General features: G+C 44.5%; 1 protein-coding gene across 5 annotated transcripts in view; it reads left to right on the plus strand.

Moving 5' to 3' along the window:
- PAG1 (phosphoprotein membrane anchor with glycosphingolipid microdomains 1) overlaps positions 1–25,999 on the plus strand; it is a 115,003-nt gene that overhangs the window by 17,432 nt on the left and 71,572 nt on the right. For all 5 annotated transcript variants that reach the window (XM_075415944.1, XM_075415943.1, XM_075415945.1 and 2 more), the window contains exon 2: positions 11,528–11,587. The gene's annotated coding sequence lies outside the window, so the exon portion shown is untranslated. The remainder of the gene's footprint in view (positions 1–11,527; positions 11,588–25,999) is intronic.

Genomic DNA, 25,999 nt, shown 5'->3' on the forward strand with positions numbered 1-25,999 from the left:
TACTGTGCTCTCTTGTCATTGCATAAACATCCATGAATACGTCCGCGGTCTTTCAATACAGAAAATAATGAAGACGAAGCTAAATTTACACTAGGAGTACTCAAATGGCTATTGACGGCTTGGGAGTGCTGGGTTATCAATAGTAGATGAACTGCTTTGCTGTTGTCTGGCGCTTCGTAGGGGTGTCTCATGAATCATTTTCAGATAAAAGGTAAATACTCTTACTGTCCAATTTTGCTCCTTTTAAATTGCTACATTTTTCAGCTTCGTCTGCAGATTTCCTGAAGCAAGCTCTCTCTGGCTGAGATGCAGGGTGTTTGCTTAGCGAGACCCCTTTTTTGAACTGGCTCTGAACTGTGCTGCCTGATTAAATGCAGTTCTGCTAAGATGGCAGCATGTGATGATCGTCTGCTGTGCTCTCCGTTCCACAGACAACTTAGCGCTGGTCTGTGCTGGGCCGTTAGGAGGAAGGTAAAGAAACTGTGTTTGAACAGTATTATTAAATACATCACATACCCTCGGTGTCTTGCAGTTGGGTCTAGACTAATGGGGAAGAGAGCACTTTGGCTGTTGTTCCAGTAGCCGTTTTATTAGTTGCATCTTGCTGGATCTTGCATTTAAAGGAATAATTTGCAGTCCACGAATCCCTCTGTGATGAAGAGAGCTCTTTCTAGTATTTGTTTTTTTCTAAAATGCAGTCAGTATGGGAGATTACTGAAGAGGAACATGGAGACCTTTAGACTTTCATACTCACTACCATCGTGTTGGGACTGTGTAGGCAAAGGAGTGGTCTGAGGTAGCAGATCAGCCTTTGGATGAAGAAGAAAAAGTGGTAGAAGCTACAGCAGCAATATTCCATGGAATGTGGAAAGAGGGGCAGGCCACTTAGGAAGAGTACAGGAACGTGGTCAGAGCGTGCAGGGATGCGACGAGGAAGGCCAAGGCCCACCTGGAACTGAAGCTGGCAACGGATGTCAAAAACAACAAGAAGGACTTCTTCAACTACGTCAGCAGCAAAAGGAAGGCTGGGGACAATGTGGGGCCGCTGCTGAATGAGGCGGGTGTCCTGGTGATGGAGGATGCAGAGAAGGCAGAGCTACTGCATGCCTTCTTTGCTTCAGTCTTCAGTGCTAAGACTGGCCCTCAGGAATCCCAGGCCCCGGAGGTAAGAGAAGAAGCCTACAGAGAGGATGACTTTCCCTTGGTCGAGGAGGACTGTGTGAGGGATCGCTTAAGCGATCTGGATGTCCACAAATCCATGGGCCCTGATGGAATGCACCCACGAGTGCTGAGAGAACTGGCGGATGTCATTGCTGAGCCACTCTCCATCATCTTTGAGAGGTCCTGGAGGACAGGAGAGGTGCCCGAGGACTGGAGAAAGGCCAATGTCACTCCAATCTTCAAAAAGGGCAAGAAGGAGGACCCAGGGAACTACAGGCCGGTCAGCCTCACCTCCATCCCGGGAAAGGTGATGGAGCAGCTTATCCTGGAGGCCATCATCAAGCAAGTGGAGGAAAAGAAGGTTGTCAGGAGTAGTCAGCATGGATTCACCAAGGGGAAATTGTGCCTGACCAATCTAATAGCTTTCTATGATGACATGACTGGCTGGGTAGATGAAGGGAGAGCCGTGGATGTTGTCTACCTAGACTTCAGCAAGGCTTTCGACACAGTCTCCCATGATATCCTCCTAGGGAAGCTGAGGAAGTGTGGGCTGGATGAGTGGTCGGTGAAGTGGATTGAGAACTGGCTGAATGGCAGAACTCAGAGGGTTGTCATCAGCGGCGCTGAGTCTAGTTGGAGGCTGGTAACAAGTGGTGTCCCCCAGGGGTCAGTACTGGGCCCAGTCTTGTTTAACTTCTTCATCAGCGACCTGGATGAAGAGTTAGAATGTACCCTCAGCAAGTTTGCTGATGACACCAAACTGGGAGGAGTGGTAGACACACCGGAAGGCTGTGCTGCCATTCAGCGTGACCTGGATAGGCTGGAAAGTTGGGCAGAGAGGAACCTGATGAGGTTCAACAAAGGCAAATGCAGGGTCCTGCACCTGGGGAGGAACAACCCCATGCATCAGTACAGGCTTGGGGTGGACCTGCTGGAGAGCAGCTCTGTGGAGAGGGACCTGGGTGTGCTGGTGGACGACAGATTAACCATGAGCCAGCAGTGTGCCCTGGCTGCCAAGAAAGCCAATGGGGTCCTGGGGTGCATCAAGAAGAGTGTGGCCAGCAGGACAAGGGAGGTTCTCCTTCCCCTCTACACTGCCCTAGTGAGGCCCCATCTGGAGTACTGTGTCCAGTTCTGGGCTCCCCAGTTCAAGAAAGATGAAGAGCTACTGGAGAGAGTCCAGCGGAGGGCTACAAGGATGGTGAGGGGACTGTAACATCTCTCCTACGAGGAGAGGCTGAGGGAGCTGAGCTTGTTCAGCCTGAAGAAGAGAAGGCTGCGAGGGGACCTTATAAATGCTTACAAATATCTGAAGGGTGGGTGTCAGGAGGATGGGGCCAAGCTCTTTTCACTGGTGCCCAGCGACAGGACAAGGGGCAATGGGCACAAACTGAGGCACAGGAAGTTCCGTCTGAACATGAGGAAGAACTTCTTCCCTCTGAGGGTGACGGAGCACTGGAACAGGCTGCCCAGGGAGGTTGTGGAGTCTCCTTCTCTGGAGATATTCAAGACCCGCCTGGACAAGGTCCTTTGCAGCCTGCTGTAGGTGACCCTGCTTCGGCAGGGTGGTTGGACTAGATGACCCACAGAGGTCCCTTCCAACCCCTAACATTCTGTGATTCTGTGATTCTGTGATTCCTGGATCTGCAGGAAATCACCTAATGCCTAGTTAATATAAAACACTCTGAAAATTACCAGAGCTTTTGAACTTGGTTTCTTTGTTTTAGGGGTAAGCAGTGCAGCCCCAAGCCAAGGAGTGGTGTGAGTTTACTGGGATATTGCTACAGAAAGGTCTCTAGAGATAGGAGACAGTAACCTCACCTTTTTGGCTCAAGAGCTGTGAACCAGGTCACACATCATTGGAGAGTACTCTGCAGGACATGGGGAAATTGTGGGAGAAAGCTTTTGTAAGCTTATTCTGTTTGATTTATTCTGAAATCCATTAATTAGGTACAGCTGTTAATCATGTGTGTTTTATACTCGTCAGTGTTCTGAGTAAGAGGTGAGGCTCAAGTTCTGCTGTGCTTCCTTCAAAGCGCCTTCCTCTTGCCGGATAACCTTCTTGTATCATAAGTTTCAGTATCTGTAACAGCTGGACTTCTCTAGCTGAGGTGAGGACTGAAAAAAACACTGCCTGAGGCTTTAGGGGTGATTTGGCGTTGGAACTAGATGAGCTATACGGTGCCTTCCAACCCAAACCGTTCTATGATTCTGTTTGGGCACAGAACCCCCAGTTCATGGGTAGGTGGAGTACCAGGATATCAGCTTTTATAGTTTTGGATGACTGCTGCTTATTCTCTTGCCTTTCCTGTCTCCCCGTCACCCCAGATCTTCACTTGAACTTGCTGTAGTCGATTATATGAAATTAGACTTTATTGGAGTGACTGCGTCAGGCAGCAGTGAAGTCTCCCACACACACTTTTTTCCCAGTAGCTAGGAGGCTGTTGTTGACGTCTAAGTGTATTGCTGAGTTGTTTTAAAAACTGTTTCCATACTGGGTCATGGGAAAGGTTTTCAGTGCAGTAGTTTACCCTGATGCATCTATAACTCTAGCAGCAGCCATCAGCAGCAGCACTTCTGCAGCTTTTTCAGTAAAGAAATAAATCTCACAGTTGTTTTTCCTGGGCTCTGCATGCCAGTTCCATGAATTAAAATGCACAAAGAGAATACAGTGAAAGGGAGGGAGGTGGTAGTGTACCTGCCCAGTTACCATGGAAATAATTAGGGGCACTCTTAGAGTGGTGGACCCAGGAGAGCTTGGATGTGGGTATACAGGTATACAGTGCGTGAGACCCATCAGGGTGAGCCCGGGGCAGGTGTCCCCACTGCTTTTTGTCTCTGTCCTTCCCCTGCAGTGTGGTTTCTGCAGGAACAGCACCTGGGTGTGGGGTTCAAAGGGAGCCCTGCACACCCCTGCTTTGCTTGCCAGCCTCTGGAAACCTGGAGAGGGTGTAGTGACAAGAGCACCTGAGTATTTCTGGTGTGTTTCGGACCTTTGTTTACTTCAGTGAGTGGTTTTTTTCCTTCAGTCACAAGCACCAAAAAGATCTGGCCACCCGTCTTGCTTGTCTTGCGCTAAGTCTGCCAGCGTTGTCCCTGTCTTGTCCAGCAGAAGTTGAGGGTCATTGTTTCCACCCCCATGGCGGTACCTGGAGAGCACCAGCTGTGCTGGAGGCAATGCAAGGGTGGGAGGCATCAACACCCTGCCAAGCTGTAGCCCACTCCTCACAGCCTCCGGCTGACACTGGGTGGGAGAGATTACGGGGCAGGCCTGTCTGGTTTTCCATGGGGAGTAAGGACTCCCTGTGGCAGACCCTCGAGCCATTGGCCTGTCTAAAAAGACAGTTTGAACAAAATACACAGCTTGTGTGAATTGGTATCTCATCCTTAACAGGCACAGAGCATTATTGTTCTGTATTTTGAAAGAACTGTACTGTAGAATCACAGAATCACAGAATGTTCTGGGTTGGAAGGGACCTCTGTGGGTTATCTAGTCCAACCCCCCTGCCGAAGCAGGGTCACCTACAGCAGGCTGCACAGGACCTTGTCCAGGCGGGTCTTGAATATCTCCAGAGAAGGAGACTCCACAACCTTCCTGGGCAGCCTGTTCCAGTGCTCCGTCACCCTCAGAAGGAAGAAGTTCTTCCTCATGTTCAGATGGAAAAATACTGTAGTATCAGTCCATTTTATTGCTCTGCTGCTTTGTGCTATTGGTGCCAGCAGAGCTGAGAAATGAGCTAAAGTAAAAGGTTTGTTCTAGCCCAGTTGTCCCCAAAGTGTATATTTTGCCTTGGCTGCATACTTCCACTCCTTCGTGGACTTGGCTCTGGAGGGGAATGTGCTTTAGTGGTACAGACAGTGTGCATTAGTGCGTAGTTTTTCTGCATAGTTCTGCCAACAGATGGTCTCTTCTGACCTTCTCCTTTTGACTAGACCTGTTTCTTTCTTCTCCTACGTTGCCTGTAGTTTCCTAAGCCTTATTCTTACATCTTTCCCCCACTTTTACAACTCCCCTAGGTGTATTTCCCTCTGCAGCCACTCTTCCCATCCTAGCAAACTGTACATTTTCTCTTTTCGCCCAAATGGACTTACATTACTTTCCTGTTGTTTGCTTGACTCCCTGTTGTTGCCAGTCTCCCATCCACCCTCTCAGGTCTCTGCTACTGCCTCCTCAGCTCCTGCCTCTGCCAAGCCCATGCCAGTCTCCCCGTGTACCAGCTGCCTGTTGGATGGGTCTCAGCTCACCCTGTTCTCACCTGAATAGTTCCTGATCTTAGTCTACTTCTGCACCCATCTTCTCTCCTTCGCTTCTGCCGAGACTGATCAGCTGACTCTCACCCTCCTTCCTCCCCTACTCTCTTGCCCTCCTTCATCTTGCTTTTCACCCTGACTCCCCAGCCAAATTTCCTTCTGTATTCTTATCCATCATCTTCCTCGCATATCTCTCGGTCCCAGTTTTCCCTTCTTTTCCTTACTCTTGTCCCATTTCCTTACTCTTTTTCCTGTTTTCACAGGATTACACCTTTCTCATTTCAGAAGACAGTGAAAAGCATCTCTCTGGCATGAAGCTTTTTCCTAGGTCATGTCAAGTCCTTTATTCAAAGACTAGAGATACTACAGCTTCTCAAAGAAAAAAGATGCCAAGACCTTTCAACTTGGGAAGAGAAAAGTACTTTTCTTTGGCTTTATTTTCAGAAAAATACGCGTCATTTTAATGGAGATACCCCAAGTGACATTTAGCAAGAGGCTGCATTTTTTTGACAGTTGAAAATGGCCCTGGAAAAGGGGAAGTGCCAGACGGCTGCAGTCAGCAGTGCTGCTGCCAGCCTCACCTCTGGTGCTTGCCGTCAGGAAATGCCATTACAGCCTTCCAAGTCCTTTTTCTCAACATGTTGGCAAATACGTAGTCTTGGGAAGATTTAATGTGATTCTTCAAATTTTACAAGGCTCCCGGCAGAGTCAGTTGTCCAAGAAGAAGGAGATGCATGAGCTGCCTGGCTTGGTGGCTTGTAGGAGTCAGCTGGGGAGTTAGAGTCCCGCTTTGGATTTGGACATTGTTTGGGAGCCCCTTGGTCATAGGACTGCATGTGTGTGTGTATATAGCTTTGCTTATTTAATATATGTATTTCTCTCTCCTAATCATCCTTGCTCCGAGACTAGTTCTATGTACGTAAATCAAAAAAATAAAAGACACCTCACAAATTACAGGAGACTGTATCACTGTAGCCTTCCCATTTTATAGAAGGGTCAGACTTGGACACTGATATCCAGAAGAGGGTTGGCGATACTGAGAAAATTCACAACTGTTGAAATAGATTTTTAAGGGGTAAACTCAGAGAGCAGTTCCGCCAGCTTTATATTGTGCAAGGTCTGTCTGTCATGTTGTACTTTTCCTCAGATAGTGAAAGGAAGACATGGTCCCCAGTGAGTTAATAAGAATAATTCTTTCACACCAAGGAAAAAAGTGAAAGGAAAAATGAGCTGCATAAGATTTGCCTGTGACATTTAAAGTCTAAATTTGAGTTTGTCTGAGTAATTTATCTTTGGGTATTTGCAGGAGGGAGAGCAGGAGAATATGAATGAGTGCATCCCAGTTATGTCTGAGCTTTCTGATAGATGAAGAGAATTTTTGGTGGCTCCATCTGGCTGGAAGGTCTATCTTGAGTGATCTTTTCTCTGGCAGATGGAAGATAACACTAGGAGGAGTCCTTTGATATCAAAGCATGGGAATTACTCCAGTGCAGTTATCACCCTGAGACACCACTTTCTTTCAGAGTGACAGGTGATGGTTCTGGGATGTTACAGAGAGCGCATTTTCCCCTGCTGCACTGAACATGTGTACACCAGATTTTCTTTGGCAGTATTAAACCTATCCACCTTCTGTATCCGTTTCTGATGAAGAGAGAAATGAATAATAGAGAGTATCCATGTAGAGAACATAGCAAGTACAAAGGGGCTGAAAGGAAAGGATGTGTTTATCAACTTCATTAATATTTCTTTTGCAGTCTGCTTGGATTCTTGGAGTTTCTATGCACTACTTCTTGAAACACATAAAACATTATTAGGCTGACATTAATCAAAGTCTTTCCTGAATGTAGACATTCTTTCTAAAAGCGCATGGCGGTTTTTATTTCCCGTTACTGTTGGCTTTGTGCTTGCAGACGTGTTTGCGGTATCCCATTGAGCAACCTCACACTTCTGTCAAGACTTCTCTTTGCAACATGCAGTGTTGCGTGTGAACCTACCAGCATCCAGACCATCCTTTAATTTCAAGGAGTAAGATTCAGCTTATTCTGTTTAGTACGAGAAGTTAACTAATGGAGCCAACATCAGCCTTCTGTGAATTGCCTGCCCCTTTGGCATGTTACCTGTGTGTAACCGTCAGAGAGCAGCTACGCCTGTCAGTCCTTGCTCGGAGGGAAGGTGAGGAAGGATTGTGCAGCTATGGGAGTCGTGGTTCAGCAGGGTTTCCTCTGGTGCCTGATGAAACATGGGCTGGGGAAGACAGTCTCTGCCCTTTTCTGCACTGCAGCATGTTCTGATCTGTAGAAGGAGGGTCCACCTGCCGCATTGCTGCGTTTCCAACAGGCGAGACTGGAGCACTGTGTTTATTCTTCAGCCTGGGCTTGTTTCTCGTTGGCTTTTCCCCACAATTGCACATGATGTAGGGTCACTTGAAATACAACTGGTTTTACCAGCTGTTGGCTGGTGAAGAGGCTGGGAGGAATGTCCTTTGAGGAGCGACTAAGGGCTCTGGGCTTGTCTGGTTCAGAGAAAAGGAGGCTGAGGGGCAACCTCGTTGCTCTCTGCAGCTCCTCGAGGAGGGGACATGGAGAGAGAGGTTCTGATCTCTTCTTCCTGGGATCCAGGGATAGGACGTGTGGGAGTAGCTCAAAGCTTCATCAGGGGAGGTTCAGACTTGACATTAGGAAGCATTTCTTTACCAAGAGGGGGTCAGACACTGGAACAGGCTTCCTAAAGAGGTGGTCGATGCCCCAAGCCTGCCAGTGTTCAAGAGGCATTTGGACAATGCCCTTAATACATGCCTTAACTTTTGGTGAGCCCTGAAGTGATCAGGCAGTTGGACTAGATGATCATTGTAGATCTTTTCCATCTATTCTATTCTATTCTATTCTATTCTATTCTATTCTATTCTATTCTATTCTATTCTATTCTATTCTATTCTATTCTATTCTATTCTATTCCATTCCATTCTTTTATTCTAGTAATATACCATCTGGAAACTGGCTGTGCAGTGGAATTCACCTGTACTAATGATACAGAGCAAGCCATGAGGTTATCAAAAGCTGTGCCTGTGAGAGCATGTTTGCCTCAGACACCACTACGCTTGCTCTGGAGGCAGTTTGGAGGTAGCCCTTTCGCTTATAAAGACTGCCTTTCTTGGCTTACCCATGCCAATCATTGCAGATCAGGGTAGAGAGCTGGTGGTCTGAGTCAGACCTCTGTCTGAATTCATAAAGACATGTGGAGAAGGATTGTTGATAGGAAATACTCACGTAGGGTGTCTCACTGTGTATGGGTAGTTAGGTATGAACTTGTCCCTTTTAGCATGTAATTACTGTAGCCTCATCTGTGACATTAACTTATCTTTGTACAAGCAGTCAGTGCTGTGTTCCTCAGAAACCCCGGGGCAGATCAGAACGGTCAGGTTTTGGGCGGGGTTTATGAAGTGAGGTGAAGAATTAATCTCTGTGGAGCTTCCCCGCGAAATTCACAGATACGTCTGGCTGTCCGCCCTATCACTGCCTGTTTCATGTCCCCTCTTGTGCAATCCTGGTTTTCAATGTGAAATTCTTAGTCACAGCTCATGTCATATCTTCAGGAAATGCCATTATAGTCATCTCACTGTTGATCTTTCACTGTCTTTCGGTGCTCACTAGCGCTGAACAATACAGAGGGGACACCGTAAACTTCTGAGGTTCCAAATCTCAAACCTCAAGATCCTATTACAAAGAAGTGAAGACAGCAGCTGGGTTACACCATAAGCTTTGATTAAGATGAGCATATTTACTGCTTCTTAAGTATTTTCTTTGTTTTATTTTAATATTTATAAAACTTTTCCTGCCTTAAGTAACTTTTGTTAACTTACTATTCTATTAATACCCTAACAGGGCTGTGTGTAATTGGCATGTGATTAATATATTTAATGGAGTTTCAATCTTGAATGCGATTCCTTTGGCATACTTTCTGAATTTTTCTCTTTGTTATTCATGTTGGCCACCTGAGACACTTTGTGAATTTTTTGGCATATCATTCATTTTGATTTCATAGTTGATAGCATTATTATTTTATCAAATAAGCTGATAGATTGTTACAGCAAGACTGCAGCAGCAGCCAAAGCACGGATGGTTTCTAATGGCGCACTTTACCTCTGCTCTATTATCACTGCCCATTTCATTATTTGCAAGTTGATTACAGCTGCATTTCTCAGGGGCTATGAAATATTCAGCAGCGAGGACTAGCCTGGGGAGAATCACAGTCTTTGCAGCCAAACACCTGCCCTCAAAGGCAAAGAGGAACCAAAAACTTCTCGTGTTTAGAACTCATGTGGAAATTCCTTCTTTGCTTTAGCTTTCCCACCACCCTGTCTAGAGATACATGCTAATTAAAAATTGCTGCTTTACTCGTTATTGGATGGGGGGAAGAATAAGAATAAATACACAGCTACCGTGTTTCTGCCATACTTGCCTGGCTACAGCAAAGAAGGAAAGAAATCTTGGTATAATTGGTTGCCTGTGTGTCGGTGTGAGGCAGTTGGCATTCTGGGTGGAGTTGGGAAAAAAGCTCTCCGTTAGCCGCGAAAATTAACGCTGCCAGTTATGTTCTCACACTTTGTCTCTCTGGAGGACTATCCAGCAATGATTGACTGAAATGTGCAATATTTTACCGAGTAGGAAACAGATAAGATTGTTATAAACAGGATACTTCATCACTAAAGTAAAGAAACAATTGCTTTGACCTTGACACTGAATGAGTAAGGGCAGCATTGTGATAATTGAGAATGTAGCTAAGCAACAGTTCTCCGGGAGCTTGCACTGCTTATTTTTAGTAGGCTACACCAGTGAGGGCTGGGGGGGCTGAGCGAGCAAAGCAACTGGTTAATGCTTACAAAAAATGAAATTATTTCTGTCTCTGTGCAAAAAGTTTGAGTTGTAATATGTGCTTATACCGATATTAATTTGGGTTTACGTCAAAAGAAAGTAATTGAATAAGTATATCTTTCTGTGGTCTGAACAAGCAGCTAGCCTGACAGGATCTCTGATTTCTTAAGCTGCTTTAGAGACTTGAGTCTCTTCTGAAAATTAATGGTGTAGAAGAAATGGCATATTCCTTCAGAAATAGTCTATTTTATATCTATTTCTGCTTACTCTGGTGGTAATTAGGTTTCCTAATCTGACTCGTTAGCACCGTACAGCCTAATTTGTTTGAAGAATTGGACAGTAGTTTTAATTAAATTAATTTGGAAAGTCCTTTAAATAAGTTTTTGCAATCACTTGCTCTAGATACGCTCTAACTTTGGTTTCAACTAGTCTAACAGTACTGTAGCAAGCCAGTTCCCTACAAAGTTAACGGTGTAAGACCCTTTAAATCGGAAATAAACATCCAGGGAAAGAAAGGGGCTTTCTTCTAGCTAAGTCATTTTACAAATGAAGCTAGTTTAATTTTTCGCGTAGGCAATGGAAAGAAGATCAGCCTGAGAAGATCAGCATTTTTATTATGTAGGCATTGCAGGGTGGATTGCAACCACATGGCCACTCTGTTATCCTGTAACTAAAAGCATGTGTTGCAAGGCTGGTGCTAATGGAAAGTTTGCAACCTCTTCACCTCTCTCTGTTTCTAGTAAATCTTTCATCACTGACTTGGATGCTCTTTCTTTAGATACCAAGCCAGTACAATTACTAAATAACAATGAGTTTCTGCACATAAAACCCACAAAGTTGCAGAAATCTCTCTGTAGACAGTGTCACTCCATGGCTATAAATTACCCTGAGTTTACATATAGGAGCCTTTAATTCTGATTTGGTCTATGAAATCCATATTATTGGCAACATCACGTAGGTGAGAGAATAAAAACGTCCTAATTCTCAGCCTAACTTCTTTATCAGATCTTTGAAAATCAGAAGATTTTAAACAGACAAAAGTAATAAAAAGGAGTTTAAAAACTGTATTAGTTACTCTTGGGTATTTTAAATACAAGAAGGAGGTATTTTTCTAAAGTACTTTTCTCTGGATATGATTTTAAATTTGAAAAAACAGAGGATAATGTATATTGTCTGTTATATTCTCGTAGTGTGGCATAATTGAATTCAGAATTGTGAATTTTTCTTTTTTTATTTTTGCCTAGGAGGAAACATTTGTCAATACTGTGTAACACTTGAACATCAAGCTCAACAGAGACCCTAAGGTAATTATTTATGCAACTGCTTTTTGTTTCCTGTGGTGGTCAGCTTGGCTTTAGTCCAGCTTTCTGAAGACCCCTGTAATTTATGAATGTGCCAGAGCTAAGCAATTAAACTGGGTAGCAGCAACGTTACAAATAGCTTTTACAGAAGCTGTTGCTTACAGCTTGATGATCCATGATGTGCTACGTGAGATGATTGCGTCTATGTGTGTATGTGTACAGAATAAAGACGTTACATATTTTGGAAATGCAGTTATTGTTTTTGTGTCATAGAAAGCAGCAGTACCAGTCCCAGCTGGAAGGTAAAATCGGCTGGGTATGGGTTTGTATGTGGTCGTTCAGAAAGTCTTTCCTTACCCCTCAGCATCCCAGTTTTCTAACTGGTGGTCTTCCTGGAGCTGTGCGAGAGGCACCACGTGCTCTGCAGTGCTGGCACAGGCTTTCCTGGCCCAGGTGATGGGAGTTTTGGTCAGTGGGTCTGTTTTGGTCAAGCAGAGCGATGACTGCTTCATTGGAAATCACTGTCTTTCCTCACTTAGCCAAGTTTTTAAAAGCTGTTTCTGCTGTTGCAATTGCTGTAGATGCTGCAGATCTGTATGTCACATGTGCTTGTTTCAAAGCCTGTTTCAGAAGTGTAGCTAATGAGGTCTCCGTGGGTATGGGCAGAAACTAAATAACTGAATAGACAGCTGGGGGTTGGTATTTCATGTTCAAGTTACAAAGCTATCCCCCTGCAGAGGGTGTGGAAGAGAATACTGTGGTTAGGTGGTTAGTCGGGGCGTGCGGTCTGCAAAGCATATCTGGTACCTTCGCATGGAGACTGATGAGATCCAGGCTTCAGTATGTAGGCTGTTGGTACTGGCATGCATTTACTGGAGGTCTGATGAGATTTGAGCAACATCAGATTTGTGTTGGGTTGCCATTGAAACAATTAACATCTCCCAACACTTGGCAGATGGTGAATTTTCAAACACTGCAGTTATTTTTTTATTCCAAGTATCCCGAGCCTTGCTGGGTGGCTGTTTCAAAGAAGTGATGATACGATACCGGCCTGGATTTGATTGTGTGTAATGTGCACAATTTGTGGCGGAGTTGAGAAATACTGGGAAGATTTTTGGTCCCTTCCTTAGCACAGCGATAGCCTTGAAGCTTTCCAGGGAATCAGTGCTTTACTACTGCATACCAAGCAGGTGGTCTTTACTTAAGGCATGTTGATAATACCACAAGCAAAAAACTTTCAAGGTAACCACGTTGCACTAACTGACCTGGGGCACGTTCCTAGCTTTTCCTAAAGCATAGTCAGTTTGCTCAGACAAGCTTACTGGTTTAACTTTCCCTTTGCAGAAACGGAGAGCGCATCTCTGGTAACGTACTGGGTTACCATAACTTGTCTGAGCAGGTGCCTCCTGAGCTGCAGTGACTGGTTGTATGAGTTTGTGTGGATATACTCCAAGTCCCTCTCTCAGTCTCTTTTTGTTATGTATACATAGTACAGAGATGCTTCGATCCCAGATCTTGAGCCCATGAGAAATGCATAAATATAACTGACATGATTCATAGAAAAATTGCTTCTTGGTAGTACTTGTTTTTAAAATGAGTGTAGAAATCCATGAGCTTGACCAGACACTTTAGAGGTAAAATTAATGTAAAATCAATTCAATACCACTCGTGCTTCTGAGGTCTTACCTTGTGGAACCCAGAGGACTGCGATCGTTGTCTTTAAATGTGTCAAAAGGTGAAGCGTTTTAGTTCTGAACTCTCATTCTCTGTAACAGATGCTCAGATCTGGAAATGAAACACCTCTGATAAGTGTGGGGGGGTTTCTCTCTCATTTCCCTGTTGACTAGCTCATCGTTTTGGAGATTCTGGTTGCAGTAAAAATGTGTTGATGACTCTGATGCGTGTCTAAACGACCTGGATAACCTGAACTCTTGCGCAGGAAATCAGAAAATGTGAACAGGCTCTCGTGCCGTGTAATCCTCCGTCAGCGTTAGATGGCTGCGCACTGCCGTCTGAGCACAGCTGCAGGTGCAGCCAATCATCCCTCCAGTTCAAAAAAGTTGCACATCTTGGAGCTAAAAAAAAAAATAATACTGTTTTACTGGGGCTCTAAGGTCTTTTAAAAATCTGGATGTACTCTGATCCTGTTTATAGTATGGCCCAGTAACAGCTGTTAGGCCTTGAGTGAGGCTAGAAGGTGAGGACGGGGTCCTTTCAACCAGCTGTGTTGGTGGAGAAGTAGTATCCAACTTTAGCCTGGCAGCATGGGATTTTTGACTGTGTAAAAACAAAACAACCCCTCCATGGGTCACTTGACAGGTATGGTTTAGAGAGTGACCAGAGGAAGTACCTTCAGATGGTGGTGGGGAAGGCAAGCATGGCTGGTGATAAAGGAGGTGAACTGAGGACTTCTTTCAGCCAGTCAGGCTGCTGAGGGTCTCTCAGTGTGGAACCACATCTCCTGGCACTGCATGCGCAGATGGGTCTGGGTGTTTCACTGAGGGCTTCCTCCCCAAGCTTAGTATGGCTCTGTCACGTCGAGGTCGAGAGGTTGCAGCCAGTGCCAGTTTTAGGAAGCGCAGTTATTCATTTAAATAGCATAAAAAGCATAAGAAAATGCGAGTCACGCGGTCATTGGTCAAATGTCCAAGGTCAAGTGGTTGTGTCACCCGAAGGTTGGCAGAAATACGCATCGTGCAGTCATTTTGTTAGAAGCGGACGAGCGGCGGTTTCCTGTGGTAGATGTTGTGGCGTGAAGAGTGTGTGAGGGCTGAAGAGCAGGGCACGGGTCTCTTGGGTAGGTCTCTGTAGCAGGACAGCTGAGGTGTTTGCCTGCCCTCCCCTGCAAACCTGCATCTCGCGGAGGACACGCAGGCCTGGTCTGATGTGTGTGGTGGCCATTGCTGGGCTTCGCAGTGGTCTGCCGTGCTCCTGTATCTCTGCTCTGGGTTTTCTGGCATGGCGTTGGCGTGGCGGAGGCAGGAGAATGTGGGAGCGAGGTGCCGGTGGGAGAGGGCTTCCTGACATCTGAGCTGTCATGAGAAAGGCAGCGAGAAGGGATGATGAGGCACTTCTTTCAGAGCGGCTCCGGTCCACAGGACACATGGTTTGGTGCGTCACATTTACAGCTTGCCTGTGTTGGAAGTTACTCAGGGACAGCTGCTTTGCTTTCGGTTTCCATCTTGCCTGTTTCCCTAAGAACGTTCACATGCAAACAGTCTACCACCGCGCCCAGGGCTTGGGAGCTTGGGAGGGTAGATTTAGACTGGATATAAGGAAGAAATTTTTTTCAGTGAGGGTGGTGAAACACTGGAACAGGTTGCCCAGAGAGGTAGTGGAGGCCCCATCCCTGAAAAAATTCAAGGCCAAGTTGGACGGGGCTCTGAGCAACCTGGTCTAGTGGAAGATGTCCCTGCTCACTGCAGGGTGGTTAGGCTAGATGAACTCTAAAAGTCCCTTCCAACCCAAAGCATTCAATGATTCTGTGATATATTCAGCATAAATAAAAACCCATAAAAGCTTCAGCCAGAGCTTTCTCCTTTTTGCTTGAGTGGGTTTTTTGGTTCCTTTTTCTTTGTTAAAGCGCCCTCTCCTTGTCTTTAGCATTTCGCTTTCTTTGAGTTGGTAAAAGCATTTTTCTGTCTGTGTTGATGCTAATGGGCCCCACCATGGTGGCTAGTGTGAGCCTCAAGACATCTCTTCTCTCCGCCGCCGTCAGCGGTAGCTTCTGCACGTCTGCAGGCTTCCTTCCCCGAGACGTCAGGTTTTCCCTCTGCGTTCTTTAGATTGCCCTTCCAGATGGCCGGCTCTCCTGCACAAGCAAGCACCCCCAGGCAAGGGCACTCAGCTGCAGCTCCTCAATCTGGGAGGGCCATAAATACATGAAGTTTGTGCTTTTCATTACACTGAACGTAACAGGAGGAGCCGCCTTGTCAGCATGCTCCCGAGGGGAGGATCTGCACTAAAAGGTCTGCATTACAGCGGGGGGGGGGGGGGTGGGGGTGGTGACAAAAAAACCCCTTTGAGAGCAATGTCCCTGGGCTGGATGTTGGTCACTTGGAGTCGGTGATTTCAGAGGTCATCTGTGGGTCTGCCTGCAGCTTGCCGTCTTGCCTTTACCTCTTGGTTTTCTTCCTCCTTTGCTGTTTGTGTGGCCATGCTGCTGAGCTTGGGTGCCTGTGGCTGCTGCGAGGGCTGCTGGCGGCGAGCACCAGCAGCTTGCCCCCCGTCCCAAAATAACCCAGCCACCTCCTCACAGGTTTCCAGCGTGAGGTCGATGTTTGCGAGGAGCATGGTGGGGAGGCGACGTCTTTGAGGATGTGAGGATCCGTGAGACTTCGTCCTCAGTGAGCTGGGTAGGGAGGTGACCTGTGGTCAGCAGGGTCTGAGCGCTGCCTCCTGGCACAGCCCAGGCTTTCCTGGTGCTGGAGGACACGGAGGTGGAAGGAGGGAGGTGCAGGGGTCCAGCTTATGCAGGTCCACCTTCAGTGAGCCATGGGGAAGCAAGCAAGCAGCGATTCCTATGGTGCTGCTCGATGTGTGGTGTGTTTAACATAACCCCTTCTCGGTTGTAATGTAAAGGAGTTAAAGAACCAGCTCACCACAGGAGTTAAGGTTGTTTTATTTAGATCCATCCTATGGCAGTGGAAGGATTCGCATACTCCTGCGGTGGGTTTGCATCTGCAGGGCTGCACTGGTGGGTGTCTGAACCACGAACTGTGCCCACTCCAAAAATGGACGTATGTTGCAGTAATGCCTGTGGCAATTAGGGAGCTGCATGAATGATTTATTTACCCTGCTTTTGTTTCACTTTTGATCCCAGGCCCTCTGCAAAAAAAAAAAAAAGGCAATTTCGGAAGAAATTGTTTTTAAAATATAAGTCAGTTGTAGTAGCAGCTTTACTACGCAGATGTGCACCAAATCTACTCCAAGAGGAAAAGAGTAAAAAACCAGTTGCTACCGTATCTCTGTAACACGAATATTTGGAATTTGTAGACAAGTAATCACCAAATACTTTGCAATCAGAATATTTATTAATATTTTAGGAGGTTAATATTCTTATTCTTCAAATAGGATACACAGTGACATAGTGGTAGTGCTTTCTTAATAACCCTTCTTTAAGCTCAGTTTAGAAAGCATTTGTTTTGTTATTAAAATTACTCCACATATTTGAGACAGACTTCAGCTGAACAACTGCCTAGCACGTGCTAGACACATATTGATTTTTTTTGTCTTAGCCCAACGTTTCCCCTGGGCATCATATGATTTATTCATAAAGCAGAAATGATGTCTTGACAGGCCGTTAGAGGGGTGTAGAGCTGTAGTCCAGAAACAACGTGAAAAGCTTTGCGAGGACCCCAAGAAAGCAATGTGCTGATGCTAAAGAGCAGCCTTTTAATTCTGAGCACACGTTCCTGCAATCGTTCAGTGTGGGAAAGGAAATTTAAATAACAAATAGTGACTACTAAAACTGCAGGCTTAAATTTTCATTCATCTTTATTCCACGTATCTGAGCCAAGGTGGAAGTAGGCAGAGAAGGCAGCTAGCCAAGCCCAGACACCTCTCAGCCGTAAAGCAGGCTTGCTGCTCTTAGCCCTAATTTACACATTTGTGTGTAGATTTCTGTTGGAAGCATGATATTTTTATCAATAAAGATTTAAAACCCGAGCGTTGTTCAGAGAGCCAGATATTCCTAAAACGTGTATGATTCGTAACCACTTATTCTAACGGAGTGTGAGACTGATGTCTGTACAGCAGATTAAAATAATAAATAACTAGCATTTTTAGAATGTGACTTGATGTATTTTGATAAGCTAGTCATTGTGATAGACCTGTTTGAAAAAAATTATGCAAAAGGAGATCTGTTCTAGTTGTGTTCATTTAAAATTAGATCACAGCGTACTATCAAGCAGTATTCGCTGGTGGAAGATATATTTTATTTCCAAAAATGTTTTGTCTACTGAGAAAAAGAAAATAGATCTAACTCACACGTATTCTTAGAAAAAATTCTATCTGACCTTATATTTCTCTCAGCAAGATAAGTAACTTTAATTATTGAAGTATTGTATTTTAAATGAGGTGATAGACATCTGAATATCTTGTCAAATCAAGCAACTATGGAATTATTTAAAACACAGATAATGCAGTCAAAAAAACAGCATGTCACCATGTAATTAAATATTTCATCTTAATGTATAAACACAAGGGAGCTGAACTAAATTCGTTCTGGCATTTCTTGACTTTCCAGTACTTGACTTTGAACCTAAATGTTCTTTGATATATAGGGTTAGGAATGTCAAAATTTGCTTTGCATATGTTGAGGGGGGAGGGGAAATGTAAGAAAATAATTTATTTCTGCTCTATAGACATGCAAGTTACTGTCTTTCTCTTGGTTAATAAGAAGGTCATCTTATTTACAGTGAATCCGAGGTACATATTAACCTCGTGAAGCCAAGAAGTTAACACCTATTCCTTAAACTGGTCTGCAGAGCACCTTATAGTTGTTTTCCTCAGAGAAGGCTTTGACCTCTTCAGTCACCAAACATCACAATAAATGCAATTTTAAATCACTCAACTGGGACAGCATAATCTGCGTCCATCCAGAATGAGTGCCTGAAGCATGCGCGCATATATGTTTTTTTTCCCAGAAAGTGGCCTTTAAAAAGAAGGGGAAAATATGATACCTCATTGGTATCTTCTAGGAAATCAAATGTATGAACTTTCACATTTAGTGGTGTGAAGTGAAGATTGCATTGGGAAAGCACTACGGTGTTTTCATATGCCTGTCTTTCATGGGTTTGAAAATCTAATTTCATTTGACTCGATCTGAAGAAAGCATTGCAAAAATTACGTTTTTCTGGGCTATTGTACATGTTGCAGTGGGCACATTTTTTATAGTTGCTGTCTGATGAGAACATGAAGTCATGAAAATACTTAATTTCTCAAAAATTGATGTATTTTGATCTGCTCTTGCCAATATTTCTGAATGCTGCCATTAACTTGCAAGAGTCACAGTGTATTTACAAGTAAGTTTTAAATGACAAATTTACTGCATAACATTAAGGATGTCTGAAGTAGCAACTTTAAATGTCACTTTTCCAAACTGTTAAACTCAAGCTGTAATAATAATTCTTTTAATCTATTTAGATAGCTGGTAGCCAGTCAGTTAATAAGGTTTATTCATCCAAAGCTCAGCTGAATCGCTCTCTGCCTCTCTAAGCTCCATTTTCTTAATTTAGTTCTGTCTTTACTGTTGTCAGGAACATAACTCTTTGCTTTTGACAGCGGAAAAATACCCACCCTCGGATAAAGCACTAAAACATGAATGCACGGATTTTCTGCTTCACCAGCCTGGAGTGGTCTTCAGAACACTCGGACAGAGGGTGCCTGCACCAGAGCTGATCACCCAAGGTCTGCTGCTCGTCAGGGGAGGGAAGTAGCTGCTTTTAGGACATGGTCCATTTAACACGTTTTGGAGGCTTATTTTATTTTACTGTCAGTTGCATCTGATAAGAGCCTTATGGGATGCTGTAGTCTGAAGGGAGTGTAGGTACCCAGTTGTGGGGTGGAATTCAGCTTCAGGCCGAGACAAGCACGTTGAGCAGCTGGGTCCTCACGTGAGCGCAGTGTCTCCCTTCGAGTCAGTGGAGATGTTATCCCTGCAGCCGGCGGGGCCTGGAAAGCAGTGCCGCTCTCCCGGAGCCAGGCGCTGCTCTGCGGGGTCGCTCGCTGCAGACGACTGACTGGGCTGGACTGGGTGCAGTGTTCTGCTTATCAGGATGCTGGGTCTCGGTGCGCTCTTCCAGCCTACAGTTGTGTGGGACAGGGATACATTAGCAAGCTAGTACGTTACCTACTGGCTTTCACAGAATCATTAAGGTTGGAAAAGACCTCTAAGATCATCAAGTCCAACCGTCAGTCCAACACCACCATGCCTGCTAAACCATGTCCTGAAGTGCCACATCTACACGTTTCCTTTGGGTGTTGATTGTTAATAGCTTTTAAAGGACATAGTGAAGAGCACCGAGCAAAAAAAATGAAAGATAAGCCATATTTTTAACAGGTATTTCTTTGTTAAGGTTTATCTGAATACAGTACAGCAAAAAGAGTTTTCTTAATTTTGTGATGTTGTTGTGTTCCTAAAATCGCTTTCTTCTGATGCTTTGCTGAAATTTTTGATGAAAAGTGATTGATTTGGAAACCACCATTAAAAAGGTCATGTATGGGAGGAAGATGTCTGCTGCCTTTTTCTGTTTCTACCTTTTTTTTCTCTAAACAATAATTTACCTAATGTCAACATGTCTTTGGTGAAACACCTTGCCTCACCAAACAGATATATTCAGAGGCTTAGTAAGAGGCTGGCAGATACTGGTCCATCTCACGGGTCAGCTGGAGAAAAGGCAGCACTGCTGTTGAGACTCATCTCCTGAAAGGCAAATATGTTTTAAGACCAAGGTTTGTTACTGAGCTCAAATGGACTCCAGATGCCTCTGCTCTCTTCACTTGGTAAAATGGCTGAGCTAAGGAGACAACAGAAAAAATATTGTCTGAAATATTTTCTGACAGAATTAAATGGCATGTACATATATAAATCAATTTATAAAAGACCAAATTAGTCATGGAACACAGAAGTTTCTGACTGTTGCATACAGATACTTTAGGAGTCATTGGAAGATGATAACTCCTGAAAACAACCAGCTTAGCTAATGATGTCCCAGGCTTAAAAAATCAACTGTGTAGGGTGTCAGATAAGGCGTGCTTTTTCCTCCAGAGATGTCTGTGGACTGAGCAGTGCTTAGGAGCCAGCCCTAGGGATGCCTGTGGTCATGAAGCAATGCCACTCCTCAGTCCACTGTCAAGCGTGGTCCACATACAGCTTGTGTAGCTTTTAGGTTGTTCAAACCTGCTGTAAAAAGAAATATGTTTTCTGTGAGCATTTCTGTAATATTCATCTCTCTCTCTTATAATAATGGTAGTAAGAAGCAGCCTGATTTCATATCCAAAGCCCTTTTGGCCCATCTGTCCACACATCCCTCCAGTTCACCTGCAGTATCAGCTTCACCACTGACCTGCCGTGTATCCAAACCAGCATCTGTGGGCTTTATTCGTTGCTACTGCTGATGTTAAGGGTGAGTTGTGGGCAGACATCAACACACTTAACCTCATTTTCTGCTTTTAAATCCCTTCTTAAACTCTCCTCTGCCATAATCCCTGAAAAAAAAAAAAGTAGGTTAGCGATGGGTTACAGCCACGGCCTCTTGTGTTGGCTGATGCAGTCTCTTTGTCTCCTCTTGCTTCCTTGTCAACCATCCACATCCACTTACTGGTGGGTTTTTTATGTTTAAATGTGACTCTCCAAGGCAAGAACCATCTTCTTTGTTCTCTCTGAGCACAGCCTCCAGTGTGCCTGTATGGCAGCCTGGGGCTCCTAAATGCTACCGTAACGCAGAGAAGAGAAAATAACTGTGATGGCTCAGTGCTTCACAACTTTCATAGGCTTTTTCTCAGCACAAAGTGAGGAAAATGAATGTTGTTATTATATGGCAAAGGTGAAAATTGAAGGCGTATGTCCTTAATAAGGAATGTTCTTAAAATATTTCTATTAATTTTGAATGTCTGAGCTGAAATACAGATTTATGTTTCTTCTTAAGGGCTTGTGGTGTTCCTCACTATTTAATATCAGATCTTCCATTTTCAGGTGTATGTTCAGCACTGCTGCAGATCAAGAGCTTGGCAGATGGGAGGTTTCAGTATGGACGGGACATTTGCTCAGTGTTTTCCCAAGCATCCATAGGAGCTCTTTGCCAGAACTTACGTTGCCAATTAAAGTCTGGCTGCTGCTGGTGCGAGAGCGTCAGCCTGGGCAGATTGGGGTGGGTTTGCACTGGGACTACAAAAGGTTCCTCCACACCTGCAACATGTATGAAGGGTTGTTACACCAATACTATTGAAATACAAATATTGGTATAAATATTAAAGATTTTTTTTACATAAAATGACTTACTGCTGTTACTACTCAGTAGTTTTCTTAAAATTTAAGCTAAACTTAAGTATCTTTTATCATTTCAATAAGGGTTATGTTAATTGGAATAGCACATTTAGTCAGCAAATGTTTATTGAGGGACAGTAGTCTACCTGTAGATGGCACATCTCATAAAAACTCTGTGTGCTGTTAAAAGCATTTGCTTCCTTTTATTGAAATTTGAGGCCTACACACACTACATGCCAGCATAGGGTGGGATGAAGTTTTAGCTACTGTTTGGGATAGGAATATTGTAATTGCCATTAAATCTATTTTTAAATGTCTCTGTTGGCAAATCTGGGCACTGTACTCTTATTATACAGGGTTTGATGGTGTTCCTTTAATGAAATCATGCTAAATCTCAATGTATGGCTTTTTCTGGTGTATGGGAAGATCAAGATTTTAAAGGTCACTGTCTGTGACACTTTTGAGACAAATAGCGTATACCAAGCAGAAACTAAACTTCCTTTTCAGTGGTGATCTCTTTGTGATGTCTTTAGATGAACCATTGCTGTCTCTCAGTAAAGCAGGTACTGTTGGAGGTCCAGGTACTTTGTGTCTTTGGCATGGAGAGTATCTCCATCTTGCATGATAGACAAGAGGAATGTATCTATGACAGGTTGACTTATTTGATGGTGGATTGAGGTTGCGGGTGTATGCTGCCAGGTAAGTTAGTGAATAGGAAAAGCACATAAATATTACACAGAATTACAGAATCACAGAATGTTTGGGGTTGGAAGGGACCTCTGTGGGTCATCTAGTTCAACTCTCCTGCTAAAGCAGGTTCACCTACAGCAGGCTGCACAGGACCACGTCCAGGCGGGTCTTGAATATCTCCAGAGAAGGAGACTCCAAAACCTCCCTGGGCAGCCTGTTCCAGTGCTCCGTCACCCTCAGAGTGAAGAAGTTCTTCCTCATATTCAGATGGAACTTGCTATGCTTCAGTTTGTGCCCATTGCCCCTTGTCCTGTCGCTGGGCACCACTGAAAAGAGTCTGGCCCCGTCCTGTTGACACCCACCCTTCAGGTATTTATCAACATTCATAAGATCCCTTCTCAGCCTTCTCTTCTCCAGGCTAAACAAGCCCAGCATCCTCAGCCTTTCCTCGTAGGAGAGATGCTCCAGTTTCCTAATCATCTTCATAGCCCTTCGCTGGACTGTCTCCAGTAGTTCCTCATCTCCCCTGAACTGGGGAGCCCAGAACTGGACGCAGTACTCCAGATGGGACCTCACTAGTGCAGAGTAGAGGGGGAGGAGAACCTCTCTCGACCTGCTGGCCACACTCTTCTTGATGCACCTCAGGATCCCATTAGCTTTCTTGGCAGCCAGGGCACACTGCTGGCTCATGGTCAACTTGTCGTCCACCAGCACACCCAGGTCCCTCTCTCCCAGAGCTGCTTTCCAGCAGGTCCGCCCTGAGCCTGTACTGGTGCATGGGGCTGTTCTTCCCCAGGTGCAGGACCCTGCACTTGACCTTGTTGAATTTCATCAGGTTCCTCTCTGCCCAGCTCTCCAGCCTGTCCAGGTCTCACTGAATGGCAGCACAGCCTTCTGGTGTATCCACCACTCCTCCCAGTTTTGTGTCATCAGCAAACTTGCTGAGGGTACACTCTGTCCCTACATCCAGGTAATTGATGAATATGTTGAACAAGACTGGGCCCAGTACTGACCCCGGGGAACACTGTTTTTTGCATTTGCGGGATGCTTGTCAGTATGTGCACGTGTAATGCATTTCTAACTGGTGCTTGAAGAAGCATAGATGGGGCTACACTACAACACTTTTTACTGGTGTGAAAGAGGTTGTAGAGTGAAAAGTTAAAATATACAAAGCTCAGTCTCTAAAAATATATGAAATAATACATTTCTTGCTGTCCTGGGTTCGGCTGGGATGGAGTTAATTTTCATCCCAGTAGCTGCAGCGTTTTTGATTTAGTAAGAGAAGAATGTTGGTAACACTGGTGTTTTTAATTGGTGCTAAGAAATCAAAATCAGAAGGATGAGGTCAAGCTTTTCCAAACTGAATTGACATACATTTGAAAGGAAGATCTCTGAACATGCAGCGAAGTTAGTTTATTTTTGTTTCTCCAGAGAGTCTGAACTGGACATCGCTGTTCGGGGTTGAAGAGGAGTTCGGTGCCCGCAGGACTCCATGAGCAGGGACGTGCCTCCCCGCAGACACTGTCAGCAAAGCATTTTCTGCAGTGCGGACTCTGGGCTACTCTCTGCCACGCTCAGGCTTTAGGGCTATCCACTGAACAAAGGAAGCTGCAGACATCCCATTGAGTGTAAACTTGCTGTAGAGCTGCTGATGGACTTTTTTTCAGAGCTAGCGAAGCTGTAGTCTGCAGCTTGCTTTGAGTAACTGAAAAAGAAAATGGGAAGAATTGGTCCTGTCAATATACCATTGCTATGTTTCTATTTAGAGGCCTTTTAAGCACGCTTTTGCAAATGATTGCCTTGAAGCTTTTAATGCTCTTGCACTGCAAGGAGCTGAGCAACATTTTAAGTGCTTATTCACAGCATATACTCTTGTCATATGTTCCTGCGGTCCACATCAGGCGCAAGTCCCTCTCAAACTAAATGGGCTTTTTTGCCTGACACAGTCTCTCGTTCTAACTAAATTAGCAGTAACAGACTTAACTATAAATTACTTTTTGCTCTGGGTACATTCCATAATAATTACCCTCCGCTAGTAAATACTTCACTGTATCAGTGAGATACAAGAGCTGTTAATTCTTTAAACTCAGCAACCATCTCTTATTTTAGGACTGTTCCTGTTGGAAGAGGAGTTTGGTTTGTTTTTGTGGTAAAGAGAGAGCACTCTTAAACACAAACCTGGGCATATAATTCGGACATTGCCTTATGAAATTACTACCTTGTAATACACAAAATTTGAAGTTCTTCCCTACTGAGCACCTTCTGCGTTAGAGATTGGGGTAGCCAGGTCTAGGAGGGCTGGGTTGTTTTTTAATGCTTTTATTTTCCAGGTATGCATTAATATTGAGAAGAGGCTGATTCATGCTAGACTACTTTTTTAGTATGGATTTAATTCCACCAGGAGTCAGGGTAGCGAGACGTGCTGCCTGGCAGCTGGCACAACAGCATTTTTAATCAAATAATAGATTCCAGCTGGTGGGGAGTCAACTGAGTTCTGAAGCAGACGTGACTTAATGCAGATCTTCCTTATTTCTTCAATAAAATGCATTACCTTTGCATATTAAGCAGATGTACATAGAGGAGGGGAAGTGAAGGAAAGCAAATTTGTAGGTTTGCTAGAAATAAAACTAATCATTGTAACCTCATAAGGATGGTTAAACAATGGAGAATACGGGGGGTTGTTTTCTGACTGATAAATTATCTTGGACTCTTCTCACATATCACAAAATGATTTCTGGTTTGCAGGTGTGCTTGTGATTACAAGATTCATATTTTATACTCTGTTCTTGAATATTGCATTTGGTGCTCTTTAGCTGCCTACTGCTGTCCCTGTCACCACGAGCTGTCCTCGCGTCAGTTGTCAGTCTCTGTGCTGTACATACCTGGCCAGGTTGCAGTGCGGTGGTGTGAGCAATTAACCCCGGCAGCAAAGTGGGGGTCTTTCTGGTGTCACTGAACTGGCACTTTTTTTCAGACAGCCCTCTTTCAGTAGTGTCCTTTTCTCTGCTCTCAGTAGAAGTGCAGAGATTTTGATGGGATTCAGATAATGAGGATCTTATCGATAGGTAGAGCTGAAATAATGTAATTGTGCTGCGGAGCCAAATGTAATGGTACTGGAAAGGTCAGTGCATATTGGAAAATGTCAACAGGTGCTGTATTTTCAATGATATTTCTTGTTAGCTTCTGTCCCAAGATCTAAGCTCAACACTTAGCCAGGACAAGCAACTCATTCATCACTTGATGCTTACCGGGGCTGAGCTCCTGCTTTTGAAATAAATGGCAAATGCCACAAAAAGAACATACATTGTCTAAGGCTTTTTCTTCTGCTAGTTTTCTCCCCGTCTGGAAGCTGAAAGCAATAAGCTGGCTAGTTGCCTTTCTGTTATTTTGCTGTTGCTTGTTCCTCGCAGAACCAAGGTGAAGTTATCCTGCTGTCCCATCTGCAGCTGAGAAGCATGAACCTTTGAAGAGCAGATAACTCCCATCCCATTAGCTGGAGCTGCAGAGATTTGATATTTCACACAGCCCAGCCTGAAAGTAAATAGAGTATGAAAAAGCATGTCTGATGTGAGGACACTCTTTCTGAGCTGAGTGATCCTCATTCCTTCCCAGTTCCCCTGAGGTCACTTGTTTCAGTCAGGAGCTGCTGCATGATAGCAAGATCAAAGCCGTTGGAAGCAATCAGATGTCTTCATGACAACTGCTAAAAGTGTGCTGCAAGGTAAGTTTTCTTGTAA

This window comes from Opisthocomus hoazin, chromosome 3 (assembly GCF_030867145.1).
Source record: "Opisthocomus hoazin isolate bOpiHoa1 chromosome 3, bOpiHoa1.hap1, whole genome shotgun sequence".
NCBI lineage: Eukaryota > Metazoa > Chordata > Aves > Opisthocomiformes > Opisthocomidae > Opisthocomus > Opisthocomus hoazin.